This window comes from Protopterus annectens, chromosome 3.part1 (genome assembly GCF_019279795.1).
Source record: "Protopterus annectens isolate FY-2018-M chromosome 3.part1, PAN1.0, whole genome shotgun sequence".
Taxonomy (NCBI): Eukaryota; Metazoa; Chordata; order Ceratodontiformes; family Protopteridae; genus Protopterus; species Protopterus annectens.
Window position 1 is genome coordinate 232845302 of NC_056732.1, and position 25625 is coordinate 232870926.

The 25625-nt window shown below is 36.8% G+C and overlaps 1 protein-coding gene across 1 annotated transcript in view; it reads right to left on the reverse strand.

The window, feature by feature from the left end:
* Positions 1–25625, reverse strand: part of LOC122797657 (serine/threonine-protein kinase Nek11-like) — a 1134678-nt gene that overhangs the window by 589523 nt on the left and 519530 nt on the right. The window lies entirely within an intron of this gene.

Sequence of the window (25625 nt, forward strand, 5' to 3'; positions counted from 1 at the left end):
AGTACTAAGCTAACTGCCCTTGCGAGCTATTTTAAGCCTAGCCAATTATTCCTTGTGAGACTCAAACCCTGCACCCTGTGTTTGTAAGGCAAAGACCTTAACCATTAGGCCACATTAACAAATCACAATTCTTTCTGAGGGACTAAGAGGCATCTTGGTTTTCCTACTGAAACAACTGATTCTTTACAGAAATAACAACTGCAAGACAAAACTTAGCCAAGCTAGCTTTCACTGTGTGGTACCTGGAAGCAGGGTTTTTCATGCGATTTTTACTGAATGGATTCTCTGTGTGAGTTTTTACCCTTTGGATGTTCATTGTAGAAATAGTTTCAGAGAAAGAGAAAGAGAATCCTTCAAGTTACTGGCCAAAGCCACACTTTCCTTAGAATCATAAATCTGTGCAAACGACCAGTCTGTGCTTTAGCAATCATTTTGAGGTTCAAACTCCTGAATCTCTTCAGAAAATGAACAATCCATTCTTCTTTTACCAGAAACAGCAATAAACACCTTACAGAACATAGAAACATAAGTGCAGTAAAAGTCTGTTCATAATGAAATAGCATACCTCTAACAATATTAAAAGTATCAGTTCTAGACATGCCATACCCTAATATCAATGTAGACCGCCTTCATAAAAATTACACCGAATAAGATGTTTCTGTATGTGCACAGCTAAGTCTTCACAATTACCTGTGAAAAGTATTTTTATAAAAAAATACATATAGCCATCTCCCCACCGCCCTCAGAAAAAATTGATACAGACTTGCTCTGTAAATCTCAAATGTACCCAAGAAAAAATAACCTGTCTAAAGCAATGCACAGGATATTATTCTAATGACAATGGGTAATAATGTGCAACTTTATGCTCATCTGTGAAAGTTTGCAATAAATGAGTGCACAAGTTATGAACACAGGATCAAAACTAAGCACGCAATTACAGGGACCATAAGATACCCAGCCATATATACCTTTAACTCGACATATTTAAATGTTCTCACTACCTTTTTCAAGCAGCAGATTGTGCTCACCTCAAAAAATGAGCAGGGCAGTGCATGACAACCTTGGGTAAATTAGTGTCTACAAATCCCGTCTTCAAGGCTAGCCTTAAATGTAGCCAGAATAGTTCTTTGTTTTATAGCTAGCAGTGAACTAATAGCTGGATGCCTTAAAGGTGATTTGGATCTCTAGGAGCTCCATGTTAGGGCTGCAGGAAATTCAGTGTAAGCTGATGCTGTTTCTGACAAACACTTATATTTCAACTCAGTTAACTAAGGACCTGAAGGCATGATAGATACTAAACTTTCTTATGCCAGAGTGTTGTAATTGCATTGGAACTGTCTGTAACTACATAAATATGAGTGCGTTTTTGTTACAGGAGGACTTCAAGTTCTGACATTTTCTATTTAGACTCCTAACATTGAGTAATGCTACCATGATTTTGTCTGAAGCCAAGTTTGAATTTGTTATATTGGAATGCCAGTTAGGAGAACTCTGCCAAAAAAGGCATTGTGGGGGGGGGGGGCAGCAAAAGCTTTATCTAGTAAACAGAAGCCCAAGAATGAGAGGTGTAACCCATCCTTGTTCAAACAGAAAGTCAAATCTATCATCTCATCCCAGGCTGTCACATACTAAAGTCCCTTAGAATAACACCAACTACATAGACAACTGTTAAAGCTCATTATCATGTCTTGGTATCTAGTTATCATTCTAGGTGATGATACGATAGTACTAAAACCCTGTGTTGTTCTTGTCTCTAGCACATTCAAAGTAAGTTCTATTATGTCTCTCTCTATGTCCCTGTTGGTGAGGCATGGCAGGTCATTCACTCCCGCATGGGCCACCACTAGGTACTAGTCATATTTGTCTAGAATAAGGGACCTTAGGGTTCTTGTGATGTCACAGATCATGGCATCAAACAAGAATACAGGCACCTTGTTGTTGTCCAATCCAGTAAGTATAGAGTCTGTATGCCTGACTATAGTCATCTATGACTGAAACATTTCTCTGTGTAGAATAAAACATAGTGGGCCTTACTGGCTTTGGCCTGCTTTCCTGATGACACTTCACTTAGTGAAGTAGATTTGCAGTATGTGTGAGTGGAGAGGGAGAATTGTGGCGTAGGGTGGAATCTTTTAGAATGAGCTCTAGGAGGATTTGGCAGCTTTTAAATTACAGCTTCAGCATAAGTTATTGTGAGTGATGCAGTGTTGTGAATGTACTGTGCTTGCTGACAGTAGCCTGATGTAAGAGGCTTGCTCTAGGTATCTTAAATAATACACCTCTTGTAGATTATACCATAAATTGACAGGAGCAATGAACAGATGGTAAACATAAGGCAATTGTTCCACTGCCTTAGAGCAACTAATGTGATCAGACTGGTCATAAATGGGGTCAGAGCAGATTGTTGAGCTATGAGGACAGAAGGCTGGAGATGGTCATACTCAGGAGTTGGAGAGAAACTACTGCAGAAGATTCTGAAGGGTTTATGGATGAAGTATTTAGAGGGACACTTTGTGGATAGGTTAGATGGTAGCTAATCTAGAATTATTTAGTGAAAAGAAAGAATTATAATTGAGTGGTAATTTCACACAGCTAAGTTTTAGAATTATAACTCCTAGTACTTTACAGGTCACTTGTTCCTAGTACTGTACAAGTCACTCACACATACTGCCTAATGACTGCTAGGATGAACACTGTATATATATAGGTTATAGCATAGAATGGCCACTAAGCACTAACAATTTATTTATTTTATTTTATTTATTTAGTTAACATTTGTCTACTGGGAAAGTCTGACTGGACACAGGTCCTTTTTCAGCAGAGGCCCAGGGAGAAAAGCTGCATGAGTAACAGTAAATTTTAATGCACACATTAGAATAATCCATAAAGTATAAAGTAAACAAAATGTATTATACATAAGAAAATACAAATTTGTTACATTTTGGTAACAAAACCTAGGCTTTGAACATAGCTAATACTATTTGTAAAGTATGACTTATGTCATGATATTAGGTTAAGATAGGTTGGTAGGAATAAAGGATTAAACACCGGGGAAGAAGTTGGATATGGTTAGGGTATACTGTGATGTATCACAGCATTCACTAAGGGTTAGCACGGCAACATAGCCACTTATTTTTTAGATAAGCTTTAAGTGATGGCTTAAAGTGGTTAGTGGATGAGACTGAAAGAATGGAGTTAGGAAGGGAATTCCATATACGAGATATATAGCTGGAAAATAAAGATTCTCCTGCAGTGTTGTTGGCCTTGGAGATGGTGAGTAAGTTCTTATTGTTAGAGTGAAGTGGTCTGCTGGAACTGTAAGGAAGAATATGATTTTATAGTGCAGGGGTTTTGGTTGGTTGTGTTACAATTTTGTGAGTTAGAGAGAGGTGGTTGTAAAGAATAATGTTGGGAAGTTCAAGCCAGTCTAGTATCCTTAAAGTTTTACAGTGATGTGTTCTATATGTGCAGTCAGATGCAAACTTAGCAATTTTATTATGACATGCTTCTAGCATAGATAAATCAGTGTTCCTAAGATTAGTTAAAATTAGAGAGGCATACAGTAGACAAGAGAGCAGATGGGTTTGTGCTAGTGTAATTTTGGCCATTTTGGTCAGGAACCTTTTGTGCTTATATAGACTTCCAAGTTTCTTATAGAGTTTTTTACTGTTAGGGAGACATGCAAGTCAAATTTTAGGTTATTGTCTATTTCCACTCCAAGAAGCTTTGTATGGGTTGTCAGGGAGATAACAGTATTGTCATTGGCTATTATGTTAAATGCTTGGCATGAGATAGCTGTCTTGTTAGGTTGGAAGAGTAATAATTTAGTTTGGTTTGGGTTCAGGATTAGATGGACATTGGCTAACCATGTTCCAACAGAAGTGAATGATTCCTGTGTTTGAGAATGAAGAGCTGATAGAGAAGTGGCAGCACAGATAAGTGTTGAATCATCTGCAGACTGTATTATAAAACCATGTGGAGTAGCTGTGTGTAGATTATTAGTAAAGAGGGAGAAAAGAAGAGGGCCTAAGATAGATCCTTGGGGACACCAGTGGATAAAGGAAGGCATAGAGATAGGTCACCCTGCCATAGAACAGATTGCTGACGGCCAGATAAGCAGTTATGAAACCATGCTGTGGCATATGGTGAGAAGAATAGTTCATTTAGTTCATCTATTTGTTTGGAATGGGAGACCATATAAAAAGCTTTTGATAGATCTAGAAAGATGGCAGATACAAAGTTGTTGTTATTCCTGTGATGGTTTACAGTATTAGTGAAGGATAAGAAAGCTGTAGTGGTACTATCTGATGGGCGAAATCCATGCTGACTGTTTGAGAGAAGGTTATTTGTTATAAGAATTTCATGACCTGGAGATGAATACACCTTTTGAGTAGCTCAGAAAGAGGTGAAAGAATAGCAATTGGCCGATAGTTTGTCAGTTCTGTGAAAGGTCCCCCTTTATGAAGTGGGATTACATGGGAAATTTTCCACAGTTGATGGACCTTGTTTTCGAGAATGGATCTGTTTATAAGGATTGATACCGGGAAGGCTATAGATTCAGCTGCAATTTTGAGGTATTCACTGGGCAAGTTATCTACGGGAAGTGTTGGTAGGTTTTAGTTTCTGGAGTAGTTTTTTTATAGTGGCTGTAGGAACTGGGGAGAAAGAGAATGAGGCATTGCTGGTTCTAGACGTGGCTGGCTTGGTATCAGGAGTAGGGGGTTGCTGCTTGGAAAGGGCAATTATAGATTCAATAAAATGTTTGTTAAAAATGGTAGCTATGCTATCGAAATTGTTGTAGATGTTTGGGGTTGGTGTAGTAGATTTTCCTGGGTGAAGGATTGAGTTTATAGCCGGAGTTTTTCATGGGTTTTTTTTATATGTGTTTTCAATGTTATGATAGAAATTTATTTTATCCAGTTTTATTTGATTTTTTTTTTTTTGCCTTATTTCTAAGTTCATGATGCTGTTGTTTAGAAACTACTGTGTTAGTCTTATACCATAATTCCCAGGCTTTATCTCCAGTTTTCAGAAGGGCCCTAATGTCTCTGCTTACCCAGGGGGCATAGTCTGATTTTACTCTGATGGTTCTAACAGGGGCATGTGCATTTAATATATCTCAAAAGGATTTATTAAAGTGGTTCACTGCACCATCTAGGTCAAGGTATTTGAGTGGAGTCAAATTGCACCTTTGTAGGTCAGCTAGGAAGTTGTTAAGATTAAAGTTATGTTTTTCTCTGAGTTGTTTAAACATAGTGCATTTTGCTGGGAATATGTGTTGTCATATAAGAAGTGTGAGTAGGTGGACGTTCAGACCATCAGGAAGGCAACCTGAATGGAATGAGTGACAGGAGTTATTTAGTAATATCCAATCCAAGGTTGATTGTTTTTTACTAGCTTTATCTATTCAGGTAGGTTCTTGAATAGTTTGTGTAAAACCATGCAAATTTATGTGATGGATGAGGTGATCTGTATCACATACAAACCAGTCTAAATTAAAAATCACCCAGTATGAATGCCTCCTGACTAAGGGTACTACTTGCCCAGTGCAATATATATTCTATAATTGGGGCATTAGTTCCAGGTGGGATATAGGAGCCAATTATACTAAGTGTTTTTCTTGAATTTATAGTTAATGTGGTATAGATGGTCTTTAAAGAGGATAGCAGCTCCACCTCCTATTTTGTTGAGTTTATCCACCCGTAGTACGGCGTAACCTGGGGGGTAGTATTTCATCATCTTTTGTACCTGGTTTTAGCCATGTTTCAGTGATTATTACTATGTCTGAGGAGTACGTGGCTAGAGTGGCATGGAGGATGTCTAATTTGTTGGCTATACTTCTAATATTAATGTTCATTAGCAATAGGTCTGATTTTTTTTCTGTTTAGGATTGGATGTGTAGGGGTCTTGAGACCAGAGAGACTAGGAGGGTTGGTGCTATCTGAGAGTGGTCCAGGGTTTGGGTGGATGTCACCACTAAGCAGTCGCCTAGAGGCAATGTTGGTAAGTAATTTTAATCGTTTGATAAGCTCATTGTTGAATAACTGAGGGTTAGTGACCATCTTTAGTAGGTATTATTTTAAGAGGAAAATATTGGAGGCTAGTAATATTGACAAGTGTGGGAGAGATGGTGAGACATGTATATGGAGTAGTATGGTAAGGTGGGTTTGTGGTGTGATGAAAAGTGGGTGTCTGGAATGTGTTGTACAAAAGCTAAAACTGTTTTACTAGCTGGTTGCTTTATCCAGTGGTGAGGGATTTTTCTCTTAATGCATTACATACTGCCCAGTGTATGAAAGGAATTAAGCAACATTTGTCATGAACAAGAAAAAATCATGATTCACCTCCTTGCGATTACCTGGCTACTTCTGTTGCTTATGTCACTGCAGCAACAGCATGCAGCAAGGACTCAATGTCCCTTTGCACTGATTCTCACCAAGTGCAAAACAGTAGCCATAATCCAAAGATGTCACCTGAGAAGAGGGTTACAGGCTTTTTATTGATCAAGCTGAGTAATAATTTAGGTGTATGGAAGTTTCCCTGAAAGATTTGTGAGTAGGCCAGGCTGTTATATCCTTAACCAGATATAACCCTTATAGCTAAGGCTACTGCAGCAGAGATCAAATGATGAACACAACTGTTCCTTTTGATAGCCCCGGTCTACATATGGCTGTCTCTAAGCTGTATATAGGCACTCATATTCATTCCTTGTATCTGTTTGCCTTATATTTGGAGCATCATCTTCCTGCCTGGTATAAGGCAGCATATCACTTCTTAAACCCTAGCCCACAGATAATTCTGAACTGAAGTATTTTCTTTTCCCTGTAGTTTTCAATGTACTAACTTTATGTAGTGTGAGACTCACATCTAAATCCAGCCAAAAGCAATTCAGTTCCTGAAGAACAAAACAGTTTTGAGGGGGACAATATCTCAGTTAAGGTGAATCTGGCATTGGATGTAAATGTTAAAAATATTATGAACACCTTTTGGTAGAAACAGCTGGTACATCGTTATTGTAGCAATGATGCAGGAGTTTCCAATAGCTGTTGTGGTTTGAGAATGAAGGTAAAGCCCAAGTGATCAAACAAATCTGGCCATGAGAAATCTTAGCTTATTCTCAGACAAAGTTGAGTTATTGCAATTATACAATGACATTATTTAAAATTATATTTGTTTTCTTAAGTAATGTCATTGTAATGGATGGATTTTTTCCACCTTCACTTTTCCTTTTAGGGAAACGTCTAAGTAGTATGCTACCTTTGTGTTAGATATGTACATACAGATGCTTGAATGGAGCTACTCATTTTTTAAAGGAGTCAGGAGTGTGTGTGTGCATGCATATCTTTTCTCATATATTCTTGATCTTCCACATGTTTTTTATTTTTTTTTTTTTTTTGCTCTGAGGAATACTTTTCCAGTGTATGGGTGTATGGGAGGATAATATTTTGTTCTGTAAGCTTTTGGTATCAGTCAGCATGATGCCTTTGCATTTTAATTACCTTCGATTGTATAATAAATAACATCTCATTGGAACAAGTTTAAAAAGTCTTATGGTAGGACTAAACAAATAACAGGGATGCTAGAGAGGAGTTACACAATGTGATTGACGAGGGAGAAGGGTGTGACATCAGAGGTATAACCTACACACACACACACACACACACACACACACACACACACACACACACACACACACACACACACACACACACACACACACACTCCATTAAGATCAAACAGGTATTTTGTTTGTCTGTTTGCTGGAGTCTGAAATGTTCACAGCAGACAAAATATTATGTTGATAAATAGAATGCTTAGACAGATACCTTGAACAATGACACAATACTGAAAACACATCAGTAATGTCTAAAGTTTGCTCACACTCAGATTCTTTACATTTTAATTGTAATTCTGTTTTCATTTTCATAATATAATAAGCAGAGGGACTTCGGTCCTCGTCTGATTTTTAAGAGTATCAACAATATTATCAAAAACTGAAATAACTGCAACACATTATGAAAGTAATAACTAAAAAGACAAAACTGCATCCTTTAAACTTTTTAAGGTTAATGAAAAGAATACTCAGAGCTTTTCATGGCCCACATGTTATGGCCTATTAAATCTTTGTTGTCCAAAAATGCTTTTCAGGAATGTTGGGAAAGCTCTATCTGTTGCATGTATTCAGTTAATGAAGAAAGAACTGTTACAATACAAATAATGAATATATGCATTATTTGGGCACATTTTCATTTTACTTCAGACTCTTTTTGTTAAAAAGGAAACAGCAGATAACACTTTCACTGCTCAAATATGTGCCTGTCAGACTAGGACAGTAGGATTTCTCATATTCAGAGATTCAGACTCAAATTACTTGTCATTGGTTCTGGGTTACAATTACCTAGCACTCCTGAGGATCTAAATACTTACCACTCTGTTTCTGACATCCCCTGTGAGAGAAGAAACACATCTTTATTAGAAAGCAATAAATGGCTTAAGCCACTGAAGTAGCAATTAGTTGCAACCGTCCCAGTGCTCTTTCGGGGAATCAGAGATTGTTTATTCTTACATGTCTGACACTTCTATAAAGTGACCTTTTCTGAAGAAACAGGCTAGACCTTTACTAACAGTGTGGTATTTTAGTAATTAAATGTTAGGGCTCAGGCAAGGATTTTAAGTGCTTCAAAAGTTGACTATAACAACCTTTCTGTAGAATGCAGTTTTAACAAAAAATGTACATACATGCTTTTCTTAGAAATAAACACATCTGTGTTTCTCCTTATCATGAATTGTGACCTCAGAAAGCTGGACTATATCAAAATAAAGTAAATATCTATCTATGTATTAAGGCTACATAATCACATTTCAAACTACCTCTGTATCTCTAATCATATTGTTATGCTGCAAGAATCCTAAATTCTGGCAAACCTAAGCTGCTACTGAATCAAATTGCAGTGATTATTAGCTTAAAAATACTCTCTCCAGCTTGATGTGGTACATTAAGAGAAAAAAATAATATAGCAATAACCCACGCCTGGGTGTGTGTAATGCTGGATTTACCCACGGTTGGTGTGGTTTGGTCACGAGGGCAAAGCCCGAGTGGCCAAACAAAGCCAACCGTGGGTAAATCCAGCATTACCAACACCCAGAAGTGGGTTATTGCTATTATACAATGACATTATTTAAAAAAAAAATAATTACTTTTCTTAAATAATGGCATTGTATAATGCCTCCTTGCTGCCCTTCCTCAGCTGTCTGGGTATTCTGCGGCAGTTCTGATGTACTGCGCGTGCATATATTTACGCAGTACATCAGAGCTGTGGGCAAAAGCAACGGAGAAAGCAAGATCTCCGTTGCTTTTTAAAGTGTCTCGCTATATTAAATGGGTTTAACATAGCGAGACAACTTTAAAAAAAACAACGGAGATGCTCTGTTGCTTTTTTTAAAAGCTGTCTCGCTATGTTAAACTCGTTTAACATGGCGAGACAGGTTGTAACAAGCATGCATTCTCCGTTGCTGTAAAAAAATAAATAAATAAATAAAAGAGTTATACTAATGGAAAAAGTCCGGGCGACCAGACCTTTTTCCATTACTATAACTCTGATTTACAACATGCACGCTGACCAATCAGAGTGCACGTTTGGGAATATTAATGGGAGGGTCGTTGTATAATGGATGAGTTAGCATTTCTGCAACCATGAAACTACGCACCAGACTGGCTGACACTGTCATGTGCTGAAATGTAAAGAAATCCAAATTTGTATCATGTAAGTTTTTTAAATGTTTGGCTTGGTAATCAGGTCAATATCAGCAGCATCATGGTTTCTAAATTAAGTTATAAATGTCAGTAATTAGTTGATGTTTTTTTCTTGTTTACACTAATGAAGAAGTACAATCACTGAAACTAGTTTGTGTATTGTCATTTTTCCCGTTTCCTTTGTAGCATAGTGGTGAACTGAAATAAATGGACTAGAAAGGTCCACACACATTAATGGGTTGGGTTTCATTAGCACATTTGTATTACTGCTTCTGTCATCATCCTTCAGAGAAATCTTTGTCTGTAAGGTTAATCATAACTGGTGGCTTTACGCAAAGGTCTAACAAGCTTACTTTGCAATTCATTACACTTCCCATTTCAATAATTGTATTATATTTTATATTAAAAAAAATGTGTTGCTGACTACTGTCATTGAAAGCCCAAGTAAAGCCCAAGTTCTTATACCATTACAGTCCTCTATGCTCAAATAAACATATCAATGTAAAAATGATGTTTCTATCATAGCATGTTCTTTATTGTTAAGTTCACAAGGTGCGAGTGTAAATTCATCTATGGACCTACGGTGCCCTGTTATGGCCAGCAATATATAAACCAAAAACAAACAATTGGGCATTCAGTGCATTAATGTTTTGAGACAAGAATATCCACATCTGTGATACCATGACTGCTGTTTTATCTCATTTGTTCAAACTACTTTAGAAGCAATGTAAAAGTGTTTTTCCTATCAATATTGTGCTGCTTTGAAGTATTTTAAATTAGTATTTTCTAAAGTAATTTCTTAAATGTTGAGTTTTACATGTCAGATGTTTATACCAGCGTATCTTGTAAAAACTGCCAAATGTCTAACCAAAAGCCATATGTATTCTAAATGTCAATTATGGTTTATAGTTGCCCATATATTATTTTTTTATCTTAAAGGAGGTTAGATGATTTTGCATGAAGATCAATCAGAGGGCTGTGCGAGGCAGAAAGAAATGTCAGAGGGCCTCTGTTACCAGTTTGTTGACAAATAAACAATGGTATACTACAAGTTTTTATAATTTAAATTTTAAAAGACCCCCCCCCCCCAACTGAGCTTAACTAGCTGCAGTGTTTTTTCCATTTTGACTGATGCCAGTAACAGGCTATAGCCTGCATTTTCTACATTAGTTTCAATTAAGAAATTCTGAATTACTTTCCTTCTCTGTCAATAACACATTATGTTAAAAAAACTGTGTCAGCAAAACAGTCTGTCCTACTAACATGACAATGAGGTCAAAACAGGGGTTTATATAATGATATATTGATCAAGAAATGTATATGCCTGGTTGAAAACAATGCAAAACTGTACCTATGCTGCTTCCTTTGGTTCAGTTAGAATGAGTTAGTGCTGGTACACACTTCATGCAGACTTTAAAAAAGTCAAATGTAAGCATTTAAGTTGGCTTAATCACTTTCTGCCACGATTTTGTTGTTTCTGCTGGGCTCTGTTAAGCATGATGCTAATGCTTAACAGCACTGAGGGGGTGTTTAACAAGTCTGTATTTTCATTGGTTTTGGAGCATAATTTTGGTGTTTCATGCAGTACAGCATATCACTTTCTGAAATCATAGTATTTTTTGAGGAATAATGATTGTACAAGAGGCTGTATTAAATCAAGGCTAAGGGAGATCAAATAATGGGTATAATACAATGAGAGGAACTTGGATGTGATGAACTATGGGTATAGCAATTGTATCTAAAAAATAAGGTCCTGTGTGACTCCATAGGGAAAAGGAAATTTAGATGGATTGGAGGCTGTCTAAGATAGAGGAGGTTTATATAAAGGAGAGGTGCATTAACCAGGACCGGCCTTACACACAGGCAAACTAGGCAGCTGCCTAGGGTGCCATTAGGTTAGTCTTTTCTGTATTCTTCTTAGCTGAGTGTAAGGGTAAAACTGCTCTTTCAGCCAGCTAAGGCTGTATGAATAAGAAGCACAATTTAACTATTGTAATTTCCAAGCTTTCTGCTCAGTTCTACCCATAAGCTTCACAAAGAATCAGGATTTGCTGTGTACCTCTTTGTTGTTGAACTCATAGCCAAAAACCTAGAATTTTTGAAATGGGTGCCATAATATTCCAAACTAAACAGCAGTGGATTAAATTAATGCTTCAGTTGTGGTACAAATTTGCATAAGCTGGATAGTCACAGACCAGCAGTATTTTTTTCCTTCTCCTGGCAGGTAATTATACATTTTGGATGGTGGACTGCTTACAATGCAGTAAGTTGGAGATGCATTCCCTAGTAATTTTATTTCATAATTTTTGGTTCTGTTCATAGTAAAGTGTACAGCTTTTGACAGCTGCAAACACTGAATGATAGATTTGAGTTTCAGGCTCCCTATTATTTCAGAAAATTCATGCTGATGGAAACCACAATACTCTAAAATGCTGTAAGTATATAAGAGTAATATTTAAATTAAGGCTTTTGTCCTCCCATTAGTTTTGTCTTTGTCCCCGATTGTTTCAGTAAGAAAATGAAGCTATGTGGAATACTTACACTTTGGCTGTCTCATCCTTCTCAACTGTCCAGATTTTTGCCTATTCTTTTTGGTCTTTTACTCATAAAATTTGGGGTTTTCTGGCAAATACGGAGGACTGAAACACTAAATAATGACAGTTGAGTTTCACACTTCCAATCCTTCAGAAAAGCATGATAATACAAAATGTGTTATTGATCAACAGTCTAGGTTTATAAGAGTGATATTTAAAATTCATCACTCATTTCTAACCTTTATCTCCAATTATTTTTGGCTTTGTCCAGAACTTTTGCACTAATAGGCTGAGAAGTATGGGTTGGCTATAGAGTGTTTGTATCCATTCTTATTATTACTTTTAAATTATAGTCAGAATATGAGATATAGACCATCAAAAATGGCTATAATTGCTGTTTGGGGGAAGTCTGTGGACAGTTGTGATTTATCCTGTTGTTGTTGTTGTTCACAGTTAAACAGTTATTGATATAGTGCGCGGGAACAGTGTTACCCAATGTGTTGCATTTTGTTGAAAATTATCAATAATTTATGCATGCCATATGCAAGTGTACAGGATAATATGGTGTCTGACTAATTATCGTGTAAACTATATTACCGTGTTCTGTAATGTTACTTTTTTTTTTTACAGTCAGACACCTGAGGTAAACAAGGTTAACAATAATGCTATAATTTTTGTGGATGGGACAGTCTGTGGATACATATAACTTATCCTGCTGTTGTTGATCACAGTTAAGCAATCATTAATCTGGCTTTCCAGGAACAGTGTTACTTAGCAAATCCATTGTATTTTGCTGAAATCAGTATAAAATGGCCATTGCTATCAGTTATGCATATGTATATGTCTAAGGAGGATGTTGATTTGTATCTAGGATTAGCAATTTGACAATAATTTCTTTCACTTTCCATCTCATTCAGATGTCAAACATGCACACAATAACTGGATATCTTACATGGCCTGGACAGAATATGTGTTAAAGCAACTGATCATTGGCATAGTGTTGCAGTGAGTAGCATTGCCATGTTCACAGAGCTTGGTTTTCTGGCTGAGCTCTCTGCTGTGGTTACTTCTGAGTGGAGTATGCATGTCCGTCCGGTATTTTGAGTGGATTTTATCTAGGCGCTCTGGTTTCTGGTAACATTTATTTATTGATTTATTTATCTTTGTTTACTAAGCAACAAAAAAAAAAAAAAAAAAAAAGTTTTTCAGTGGAGGCCCAGGGCCAAAAGCTCCACATTTAACAATAGTTCTGACATGTACATAAAATACAGTTACGTGATATCAGGTGGAATACAAAATATAGGCAAGCTTACATACATCAGAGAAGAAGTTTTACAATACCTTACGTAAACATCAGTTTGAAACAGAGCATGTACATGGCTTGCATTGATATATATTGTATTAATCAGTTATTAAAAACAGACACAGACTTGTACATAGTAGAGAGAGATATAACATTGCAAATGATGCTGTAATATTACCAGTGATTTCTAGTAATTAATAAAAAGAAGAGGCAGCTTAACTATGGAAATATTAAAAAGGAGGAAGATGGCTGATAATGTAATATAGTATGTTATGTTAGTAGTAGAGCAACTATGAATGTGTTGCTACATTTAAGATTAAGAAGTAAAATTAATTAGGAAAGTGAGAATGGTTGGAGCTACTTGGACTGTTATAAGGAGTATTAGTTTTGGATAGGTAAGGAGATAAAGAGTCGTAAAGTTGTGAAAGGGGGCAGTGAGATGGTGGTTCGTCTAATCATGGAGACAAAGAGATTGAGTCTTATCACTTGGAGCCTGTGATTGATATAATTTATGCAAATAAAGTTACTCCTTGTAGATTAGTGAGTATCTTTCTTGTCAGGTGGAGAAAAAGGGGAAAGGGAAAAGACAAGTATTTGGAAAAAGGGTAGCAGGTGTGGCTACAAAATGTATTCTAGCTGGATGCTGAGCAAAAACAGAGACATTTTTTTCTTAGATATTGTTTTAGTAGTAACATGAAAGTATGTGCCTTGTCTGTTTGTTTTATTTGAAGTGGGACAGAGTTCCAAATTTTAATGACTTGGTGGGAGTACAGAAAATCACTACCTGAGCTGCTTGTTTTGGACATGGAGAGGAGAGTTTTGTTACTTGACTGTAGAAGTCTAAAATTGTAGTATGGTTAAAGCATATTTTTCAATGGTGGCCATTTTTCAGAGAAATTAATTAAGTTGTGGGCTGTCAGTTGTTACTATATAAGATGTTAAGGGAATTCTAACCATTATAAATCATTCAGGGCTATACAGTGGTGGGTTTTTAGTGGGGTATTTGCTGAAAATGTGGCTATTTTATTATAATGTGTCAAGCTTAGTTTTAAGGCTGGTTTTAAAATTTTAAAGATGAGATGCATACTTCATTTGTGGTACACATTCTATTTTTGTGTTGTTGGATGACGGGATGTGGAACTTGTCTTTTTGTTCTATGAGGCTTTTGTGGGTAAACAGCATTAATTTTGTCTCATGCCAGAGATCTGCCATAGGTGAATTGTCATTTCTCCAGTTTGACTGTAGGTAACTGTAAGTTGAAATGATAGAGTAACATTGTCACCTCACAACAAGAAGCTCTCTGAGTCAATTCTTGACTAGGGTGCCTTCTGAGCAGAGTCTGAATGTCACTAAATAATGCTGGAGATTGTGGTTTCCTACTTATTATTCAGAAAAAAGGCATGTTGATGCACAATTGTTTGTTGTTTTAATTTTTTAAGGAAATTAGAATAATATTTTTAAAAAAGTCCTGAGTTTAGCCGTTTGCCCGTTATTTTTTGGCTTTGTCCTTGATTACTGAGCAAATAAATTGGGAGATATGGATAAACTATTGTAGAGTGCATGGAGTCAAAAATGCCAGGCACTACAGTTAACATAAAAAATGCTGGTTTGTGTGTGAGAGGGTCAGAGGGAAGGGTATGACCAACTGTTGCTCTTTGCTCAGTATTCTGACTTTGCAAGATCCTTTTAATTTACTTGAAGTAACTTGGAATGCTTTAATATGTGGCTTCTGTTTCCATGGAACAGACCTGAAATGAACCATCATTTTTATTACAATCAGAAAATAGACATCTGAAGTGCACAGAGAAATAGCTGTAAATGTTGGTTGGGCTGGGAACTGTCTGTAGAAAGTAACTGCCCCTCTAGTTTTCTCAGTTTAAGCAGTCACTATCTGGCCCTGTAGGACTAGTGTGAGTTTGAAGAAGTAATGTGATGTGTGCAATATAACCTAGAATACTTTAACGAGTGGCTACTATTTAGATGGAATAGGGCTGATTACACAATACATAGCCATCATTTTCTTTTTTATCACAAACATCCAAAGTATAACGGCTAGGTTGAGGTGATAGCTGTTGACAAAAACTAATTGACCACCTTGTTGTTTTCTCATTTTAATAAATCACTGTCTGGTTTTGCAGGACTAGTATGCATTTGCAAGATTAATGTGACTTGTACACAACAGCTTGGAATACTTTAATTTGTGGCTACTGTCAACATCGAATAGCACTAATACACAATGAATGTCTTGCCATGTTTGTCAGCATGTCTGAAGTGCACACAGAAGTAACTATAACTGGGTGGGGGTTGCTGTCTGTTGAGGGGTGGGACTTGTCTGCTGAAAGTAGCTGACCTGCTGTTTGGACAGTTTAAAGAGCTATCTTTAGAAAAAAAATAATAAAGCATAAAGTGTATCATACTACATTCAAATCTTCAGAACTTCTAGGGGTCTGGTGACTCCTACACCCCAAGGTTGTATAAGTGGATTTTGACACAGACATAGTAGTGGTCTTTGTTCTGAACACACCTAATCTAAAAAAAACAGCCCTGTTCAGAGCTGTATATAGATGACCACTGCAGCATGTGTGGGGGAACTGGAGACATTTTCTTCTCAAACTTCAGTGGTGTGCACAGGTCATTATTGCTTGTGTTGCACTGCAGACAGTGAGGTCATTATTGTTTTACCTTTTCTCACATACATTAGAGGTCTGCACAGAGGGTCACTATAGCTTGTATAGGAGCAATGTACTGTTAAAGAATAACAAGTCGGAAATGTTACTGTGGTCATTATATTTTTCTCACAATCAAACATTAGATGCATATACAGATGTTTATCATTTGGGAAAGTGTAAAGAGGCAGGCTGTTTACAATATGTCTGACAGCAGCAATATGACATATGCTCTATATGATTTTCAGTTTTGTCTAAGTCTGACATCAGAGGGGTACACAAAAGGTGTCTGTGTTTTACAGGTGGGGGTAAGGGGGCATGCTGTATATGCATACGATAGCAGTAACTTGAAATATATGACTGTGGCCATATGTCCCTTAATTTTCATCACAATTTAACAGCAGACTGGGATACAAAGAAAGTGACTACCTTTTTTAAGTTAGAATAGGGAGAGAGGTACTTTTTCTAGATATGATTTATGTATCATCACAAGCATTTGTCTTTTCTATTTGTTGTACACTGCTATTTGGTCAACTTTGTGTGTTAAACCTTGCATACAATTCATTTCTTCTTTGGAATAAAAAGTAAGATTTAATTTCTTTCCCTATGCAAGAGTTTTGTTCAGAACATTGCTGGATCAAAACACTGAGGGAGGGGGATGCTCTAGAATGCATTTCGCAGCATCTATAATCTCATAGCTTCTGTGTGTCTAGTGGCTCCTAGATCCCAGCTTAATCTAGTCATTACAGTGTAGTCTTATTAAGTTAGAGTGTGTTGAAAGGATGCGGGAAAAATACATTTGAAGAGCAGGATTGAATTTCTCCACTTAATCATAATTTTTGTTCAGACCATCACTGCATGAAATGGTTCTTTAAAAATCTGTAAAATGCACCTCAAAAGCATTATAACCCCCAATGGCTGATGAGGCACTGTACCCCCAAGACCCCTGGCTTAATGCAGTTATATAAAACTATCGAACGCTCACATGAGCGAATAATCAGGAACTTGAAATCGCTATTGTGGGGGGCTGTGCCCCCCACATCCCCCTCTAAATATATATTCCTACTCTGAGATCACACTACAGCGAGGAAAGGACAAATATTCCAATCTTTACTGTACTGCGATCCCAAAAAATCAATATCAAATTCCTGATTTTTTTGCTCATGTGAGCGTTCGACATTTTGCGTTTTCATCATTCTAAAGTAGACCTGTTATTTCTACTACAGTTATACAGTTTAGTCTTAGTCAGTTAGGGTGTGTTAAAAGGATTCAGGGGAAAAAACAAAGTTGAAGACCAAGACTTAATTTCTTCAGACCATTATTGGATGAAAAGGTTGCTTAAAAAAACAAAAAAATGCACTTCAGAAGTATATAGGATCCTGATGACATTGTAATGCAGCTGCTCCATCCATGGGTATCATCATGTACTCTTGCCTACTTGAAATGTGTTAATTGAAAAAAATAAATGCAGGAAAAACTGGAGAGTAAGATGAACTGTGAGAAAATATAATGTAGATGGTGTAGAGAGACAAGGATTGGGGGGCAACAGGTGATGTGCCGGGGGGCAGTGAGCGGGAGGAGGAACCATGAAGCCCTTTTGCCTTGGGCACCAGTTGACCCAAGGCTAGCCCTGTCAGTGACAGAGAGAGATATTCCTGAAATATGATTTTAATTGAGGACTTAAAGGGGGTGAGTTTGCTAATTTGTCAGATGGACATGGGTAGGGAGGTCCAAATTGTAGTAACATAGTTAAAGCAAAGGAAGTCACCATGGGAGTAAAGGGGTGGAGGAATATAGGTCAGGAATTTATCTAAGGACTAATGTTTTAAGTATATGTTTGAAGGGACGGGCAGCTGTCTGGCATGTGTAAAATTGTATGTGCTATTTTCAGTTGACAGTACTTGAGGTAATCTGACTATTTAAGCAAAATGAGTTGTCTTATGAAGATGCAGTTGTGGGTTGTGTTGTTTATATTAGCAGCTAATGTAGATATTTTATTGTAGTACTGCTCAAGTTTTGCAAGCTGGGTTGAATGCAAATTTGTGAAGATGGGGCAGCATATGTACATTTGCAAGTGCATTCGATTAATAGAATTTTGCCCTGTTTTTGGATTAAAATGAGAGTAGCAGACACATTGGTATAACTTGATTAGCAGCTGGTCAGTAGGGTTACAGCACCTGATTAGCAGTACATCGGTAGAATTACATCTGTTAATTAGCAGTTCATCAACAGGGTTACTTTTCCTGCCTTCACTGTTGTCATAGTCTCATTTATTGATAAGTGCTTGTCAATTTGTTCAGTATTTTTATGTGCTTTTTAAAATTCAGTCACTATTTTTCATTTTAATTCACAAACGTTTTACTCAGTCAACAGCATTTTGTAAACTGTTCATAATATACTTTTGTACTTAATGGATCAAGGTTCCATCTGGCACGGTCAGACTCAGTTTCATATAAACTGTTTTTCATTTTGGTATTTACTTCAAAGTAAAGCACATATATTCTCTTGGTTACTATAAAAGCTGCCTTGATCAGTGATCAGCAGACTGATTTTACCCATTGCCTGCCATACTTAACTTACTTGGTGTTTTTTTTAATTTTAATTATCAGTGAATAGAAATGAACAACTGGCTGATACTTGTTATTACCAGATATGATGCTAGTGTCAAACATTTTCATAGCCTTAATTCAGTTACCAAGTTTGGTGTTTTTGTGCACAGTTACTCTGGTTACTCAAGATCTGACTAATAATTCCTTAAAGTTTCCTATCCAGTTTCATGAGTTTTCTTAAACAACAACTTATCCAAACAAATGATGCACTGCTATAAGATTGTATCCACATATATGCAGCCTATATTCCTAAATCTTATTTTAATAATTTTGTTTTTAATTTGTTACCAGTCCAGGATATGGATCTGAATTAACCTTTTTTAGGCTCAGCCCAGCTAGCACAGGGAAGTTACAAAGTTAGATTCAACCACAGCTAGAAATTAACATTTTCAGTTACTTATTGTACAGGAAGTAAAATGCTAGCAGCACTGTAGAAGTGATAAACAACACTAAACAAGGGATGATTACAGCAGTTCAGTTGTGAACAATAAAGTAGTCACAATATTTGCTTTTCTGAAAGATTAAAAGATATATTGATATCTATATGTGTGGCTGTATATATATATATATATATATATATATATATATATATATATATATATATATATATATATATATATATATATATATATATCTAGAGCTGTCTTTCAGAATAGTGACTTTTCACAGATGTGCTGTTGGTTATTTGACGTTCAGTGAAATGTCCATTCAATAAAAAGAAGTAGAACAATACATATATATAAATATAGGAGCATCCCTATATTATGAAAGTCTGATGCAAACATTACATCCAATGTTTTGTTGCTTGGTTTTCTAACGTGACAAAATAGATGTACATTTCATATTTTTAGTATACACTTCAATGTATTTCTATTGTTTAGAAATTATGCTAAAATCCAAGCAAAATTAGCAAAGCAAGGTTAGTTCATTTTCAAGTTGTGGTTTAGCTGTGAATATTAGGTATCCAAGAGCTTGAAGGATTAGGGGCCCATTAAGTCAGGTGAACTTGAAATAACTGACCATTGTTAAAAGGAGAGCGAAACATGAATAATATAATGTACCATTTAGTTTCTGGCCAAGAAAAGGATGAAGTATTTAATAAGAATTTAGTAGTGTAAGTGTCTAATGTTGCTAATTTTGTGAGTGGAGCTAAAGGTCCTGCAGTTTTGTCCATATGAACCAAAACTAACAACAATGTCAAGCTATATATTGATCTTTGGGGACCCATTTTTGGGACACATAATTAGGAGCAGCAGAATGTAATATATATAAAACAGTGGACTATAAACATCCACTGTTGTAAATCCATGAAACTCTGCATTAATGTTTTTGAAAAGTTGAGTCATACAGACAATAATGTTATCTGTAAATGTGTCATTGTTAGACTCAAGAAGTATTCTCATTATTAACTGGTGGAAATAGAATAAACACTGAAAGGAACTGGAACTTGAACTCATCTGAATCACACACACACACACACACACACACACACACACACACACACACACACACACACACACACACACACACACACACACACACACACACACACACACACACACACACACACACACACACACACACACACACACACACACACACACACACACACACACACACACACACACACACACACACACACACACACACACACACACACACACACACACACACACACACACACAAAACTCCATGTAAGAATTATTAGGAATGCCAGGGAAAGCACAAGTGGGGAATAAGTGGTTGACGTGTATGCTCAAGAAGAGATGATATACAGAGTGATAGTGTTGAGGCTGTGGAGTAGAATGATGGGCTAATAGAGATGCTGGCCATCATGAGACACTAATTGCTGGCTGCAGCATAAAGGACACAAGTTACTGGAATGAGAGACTCATGAGTAATTAGGCAGCAAAGGGAACACAAACAGAATGCTAGAAGATGTTAGTCTTCCAGACAAATATCTAATGAAATTGAGCAGAGCCAGGTTAAAGATGTGGGAACAGATACATTCATGGAATTGAATGTGAACTGGTAATCCTCCCTGTTGCCAGTAGGGAGTGAAAGAGAGAGGGAGAGTGTGTGTGTGTGTGTGTGTGTGTGTGTGTGTGTGTGTGTGTGTGTGTGTGTGTGTGTGTGTGTGTAAACTTTGGAACTGACTGGCTTCCAGTCAAGGATTGGTTATACTCCTTATGCCTGTTGAATGCTAGGATAAACTACACCTCCCCTAAAATTCTCAAAAAGATGAAGTGAGCATTGCATTATTTATTATGTAAAATATCTATGTACTCTTTCCTGTGTAGGCAGTTAGTAAGACAGTCAGTTTGCTCAGGCTATGTGCCAAACAAAAAGAGTTGTTCAGTAATATAGAGCTGTTTAATGTGTTGAAGATATTGAAGAAGTCCATTGCCAACAACTCTTGTTGAGTTTGACATGCAGGAAGTCTGTGACATAGAGAGCAGCAAGACTCATTCTGCAGTATGGAGTAAACCCATGTTGAGATTTGTTAAGAAAGTTATTTTTTATACATGATACATGAGAAATTGAAGCAATTCATTAGACAATTATTATCCTCAGGAAGCAATATAACAACTAAACAGTTGATAGGGGGCAGTATTAGATCATCGAAACGGCAAAACTTCGAATGATCTAATATCGAACCCAATATCGTGAACATTGAAAACAGTGAAGCTGTACAAAACCAAATTCTTTCCTAGGGAAAGAATTTGTTTGGCCGTTGTTGTGGCTTCGCTGTTTTTAGTGATGCAGTGGAAAGTTACGGGTTGGGTTAAGGTAAGTGTGTGATTGTGTGGATGTACAGGTTAGGGCGCAGCTTGGGTGAGTTAGGGTTAGGGCGCGGGTGAGATTAGTGTGCGATAGTGAGAATTTGGGGTTAGGGGTCGGTTAAGTGAGTTAGGGTTAGGGCACGGGTGAGGTGAGTGTGTGATAGTGAGAATTTGGGGTTAGGGGTGAGTTAAGTGAGTTAGGGTTAAGGCATGGGTGAGGTGGGTGTGCAATAGTGACAGACCTAAGGGTTAGGGGCTGGGTAAAGGTAATTTTGCTGTGCTTGTTTACTAGACTGTATATACACAGGATGGATAGTAGTGTATGTGCAGCGCAGTGTAGGGTTAGATGTAACTTTTAAATGTATGTGTGTGGATTGCTGCTTTTTAGTGTGCTTGTGGTGTGTGTGTGTTTCTCGGAACAACAAATTTTTTCCCTGGGAAAAAAATTGCTGTTTTGAGGTTTCTATATTGTTAGGGTTCGAGTTTTGCAGTTCGACTTTATGGCATTCGATAATAAGCCGTTTCGATGATCTGATATAGACCCGTTGATAGGCACTATTGTCCATAACAATGAAGATGAGGAACTGATATAGGATATCCTAGCTTAGAAGTACCTAACTTTGGATTGTTTTTGGTGAGTATGTAGCCGAAATGCTAGTAGGCTTAATTTTCTTTGAGAAGTTGCTGTATATTGAAAGATAAGTAGTATCAGTTTAAACTTTGATGTATGCCTGAAGATGTGTTGGTTAGATAACCTTGTTAACCCATTAGTACAGATGCCAGGTGAATGGCTTTTTCAAATGCACCACCCTAATGCACATAGCCAAAGCACAGCCAGAAACATGAAACATATCTTCTGGCCTATAAATAAAGTACAAAATGCATTCAGTAAGAGCAGCACCAGCTTCTGAGATGATGTAATGAATGGTCAGGCTCAATAATAAGACAAGCATTAATTTAATTTTATTTTTATTTTATTTTATTTGTATTTGTTTACCAGGGTAGTGGCCTGATCAACATTGGTCAGTTTCAGGCTCAGCTCAGCCTGGATGAAATACAAAACATTTCACAAACATTAAAAAATAGAAATGTAAGCAGCAACAGAGAAATTCAGACTAATTACATAGAAAATGCTGTGTATATACAGTCTAGTGAGCAAGCACAGCACAATATACAATCAAAGAGAATGTAATAGACAATATATGCATTAGTTTCTAAAGTGGGTCAATCTCCAGTAAATCTTTAGATTGGAGAAGAAATTCAGAAAGGAGATAGGTTATGTGATATCTCCTGTGCTGAAGAAGGAACATTTGGTGTGGATGTTGAAGCAGAAGCATTTGGCTTGGGCAAATACAATTCAGATGGATACAGGTGACCTGCCTAACTAAGGGAGAAAACATACACTTGAGATAGCAGCTCTAACATAAAACCGTTAGTAGAGTTACATGATACAGGCATGCACAAGACCATTTGATATGAACAGGCACTGCTGACGGAGGTAGCCAATGAAGTGACGTATCACAAAAAAAATATTTTGTTGTACATCAGCCAAATCTAACAGATGTGGAAACATTCCTAAAATTGATGCCTCCAAATAAATAGTATTTGGCATATACTGGAAACAAGGGCAGGAGTATGTTATAGAAAATGGAAGGCACAACCAGTGGCAAGTGAATCTGCAAGTGATCATCTATTACCAAAACTGGAAAACAAACTCTTTTATTTACTAAACTCCACACAACTTTGATAACAACAGAGTGTGGGTAATCATTTAGTCAGATTGTAATGTGTGGTATTAGCCAAGTCTTCTAAATTATGGCACTTTCTTGTGTTGTATTCTTCTGCCATTTCACAAACAGATATTTACTAAACTAACAAATCACTCCACTGTCTTTCAAAGATTTTTACCAACATGATACCTCCTGTCTGATGATGTAGGTATTTTTCCTCAGTATCTTTCGAAGGCAACATCTGTTGACGTGTATATTTACAGTAGATGAAAATGATGTTGCCGTTAACTATTAAATTTCTAGTGTATGTGTAAAAATAACATTAACCCCTGAAAAATGGTCAGTTCACTATAAATACAGCTATGGATTTATTTTTCATTGGAGGATATAAAGAAATAGCAGTCTAGACTTAAACAAGATGAACTCTGCATGACTACACAGGAAGATATCAGTGACCTTGCCATGACCACTGCAACTATGCCTAGTTACTCTGAGACAATGGCTGTTAAGTAAATCAGTACTTCATTACACCAGTTGAGGTAATGACCAGTGTAAATCTATAATCCTGTAAAAAATCTGGAAAGTTACTAACCAACATAAAATCCATTTCCTAAACAACAATTTTGCTTTACCTGAGTTGGAGAACTCCTTAGTAATGTAGTATAAACAGAAGGGAAAAATACTACATGTATTTGCAGAATACTTGCATGAGTGCATGGTTCATTAATGCTAGAAATCCTGGCTAAAGATACATCATCATGTGATAATTATACCAAAACGTAGGATCTAAACCAACCTCCCTGCTAATGGCCAAGCTACAGGAACAGCTAGGAGGAATTTGCACCAAAATACCATTAAGTCCAATGTGTTCTTAATCAAATTAGTGGTACAAATTCCAAAGCTGTAAGAAGACAGTGGCTGGTGGGACTCCCATATGCCATCTTGTAAGAAGCATTTGCACCAGTTACTCTGTATGTATTATACATATTTTATAGTTTTATGGGGATTAAAATCAGATCATCATAGCCTCAGACAGCAAATTCCATTGCTACAGCCCAGTAAAAATCAATGACCTAAAATGTTTCATTTTTCAAAGCTAATGTAAGTTGCAACACTATGACTAATAGCTCTTCATAAAATGTACCCACAGTAATAAAGAACAAGTAATAAAATGTTAGAAAGGTTGAGGAGGGATTCAGTGATTTTGATCTCCAACAAACACTGTTACTTATATGCCAAATGACAAAGCATTTGGAGTCATTTCCACAACACTGAGTAATGTATTCACTAGAGCACTTCCAGGCCTTCATTATCTTCAGTTACTTGAGTGACACCTATCACTGACTAGCTATGAGAGACCAAATGATGACATAGAGCCAAGAACAGAGACACCTTTGATTGCTGACTAAAAACATTGAAGAATTTTCAGAAGGTTCAGGCAAACTGTAACAAAACTCGAAACCAAAATCAGAAACAACATAGTCCTAATAAAAACTCCTGTTTTGGTTTTAACTTAGCCTGTGTTGTTTCAGACTGTTGGTTTGCAACACTGCAGGAAAAACACTGTAAATCGGAGGAATTAAATCATGATATTTTAACATTACTAATGAAAGAACAAAGGCAAAGTGAATCTTAAATACCACATACTTGTTTTGTTTTAAGTTCTGATAGGCATACTTTCAGTGCCAGCATCCCTAAGTTTGACAGACTTCTAAAAAAAATGCATAACATTTCTCTCTCTAAGGATACTACAAAACATATGTGAATTAAAGAAAAGACACACAAATCAGACTTGCACATTCTATATGTCATAATACAATGCTAAATTTCAGTACGTTGGGACCAGATATAATTAGCTACTGCAGAGTGCAGAACTGAGTTGTTCATCTAATAAACAACAATCCTATGTCTTATGAGCCAAGAAGGCACTATAGCCTGTCAGCTTGTTGTACAGATCTGACTGCAAAGGCAGTTAGGAACATATTGCTAACTACTGCAGTTCTTTTGCTGAATGTCAGAAAACAGCTCCAGGGACTTAAGAAGTGAAGGTGTCTCTCATATGTCAAAACCATTCACAAACATGCCTTCTGAGACAGCTGCAAAGGCTGATCTGTCCTCTAGGAGAAAAATAAAAGAGGTGATGCATTTTCTGTGAAAGTAACTGGTGATACTACACAGTACTAGAAGACCTCAATGTGCCATAAGATAAGAAACATTTGCAAAAGTTTGTAGCAGGGTGGGCAAAC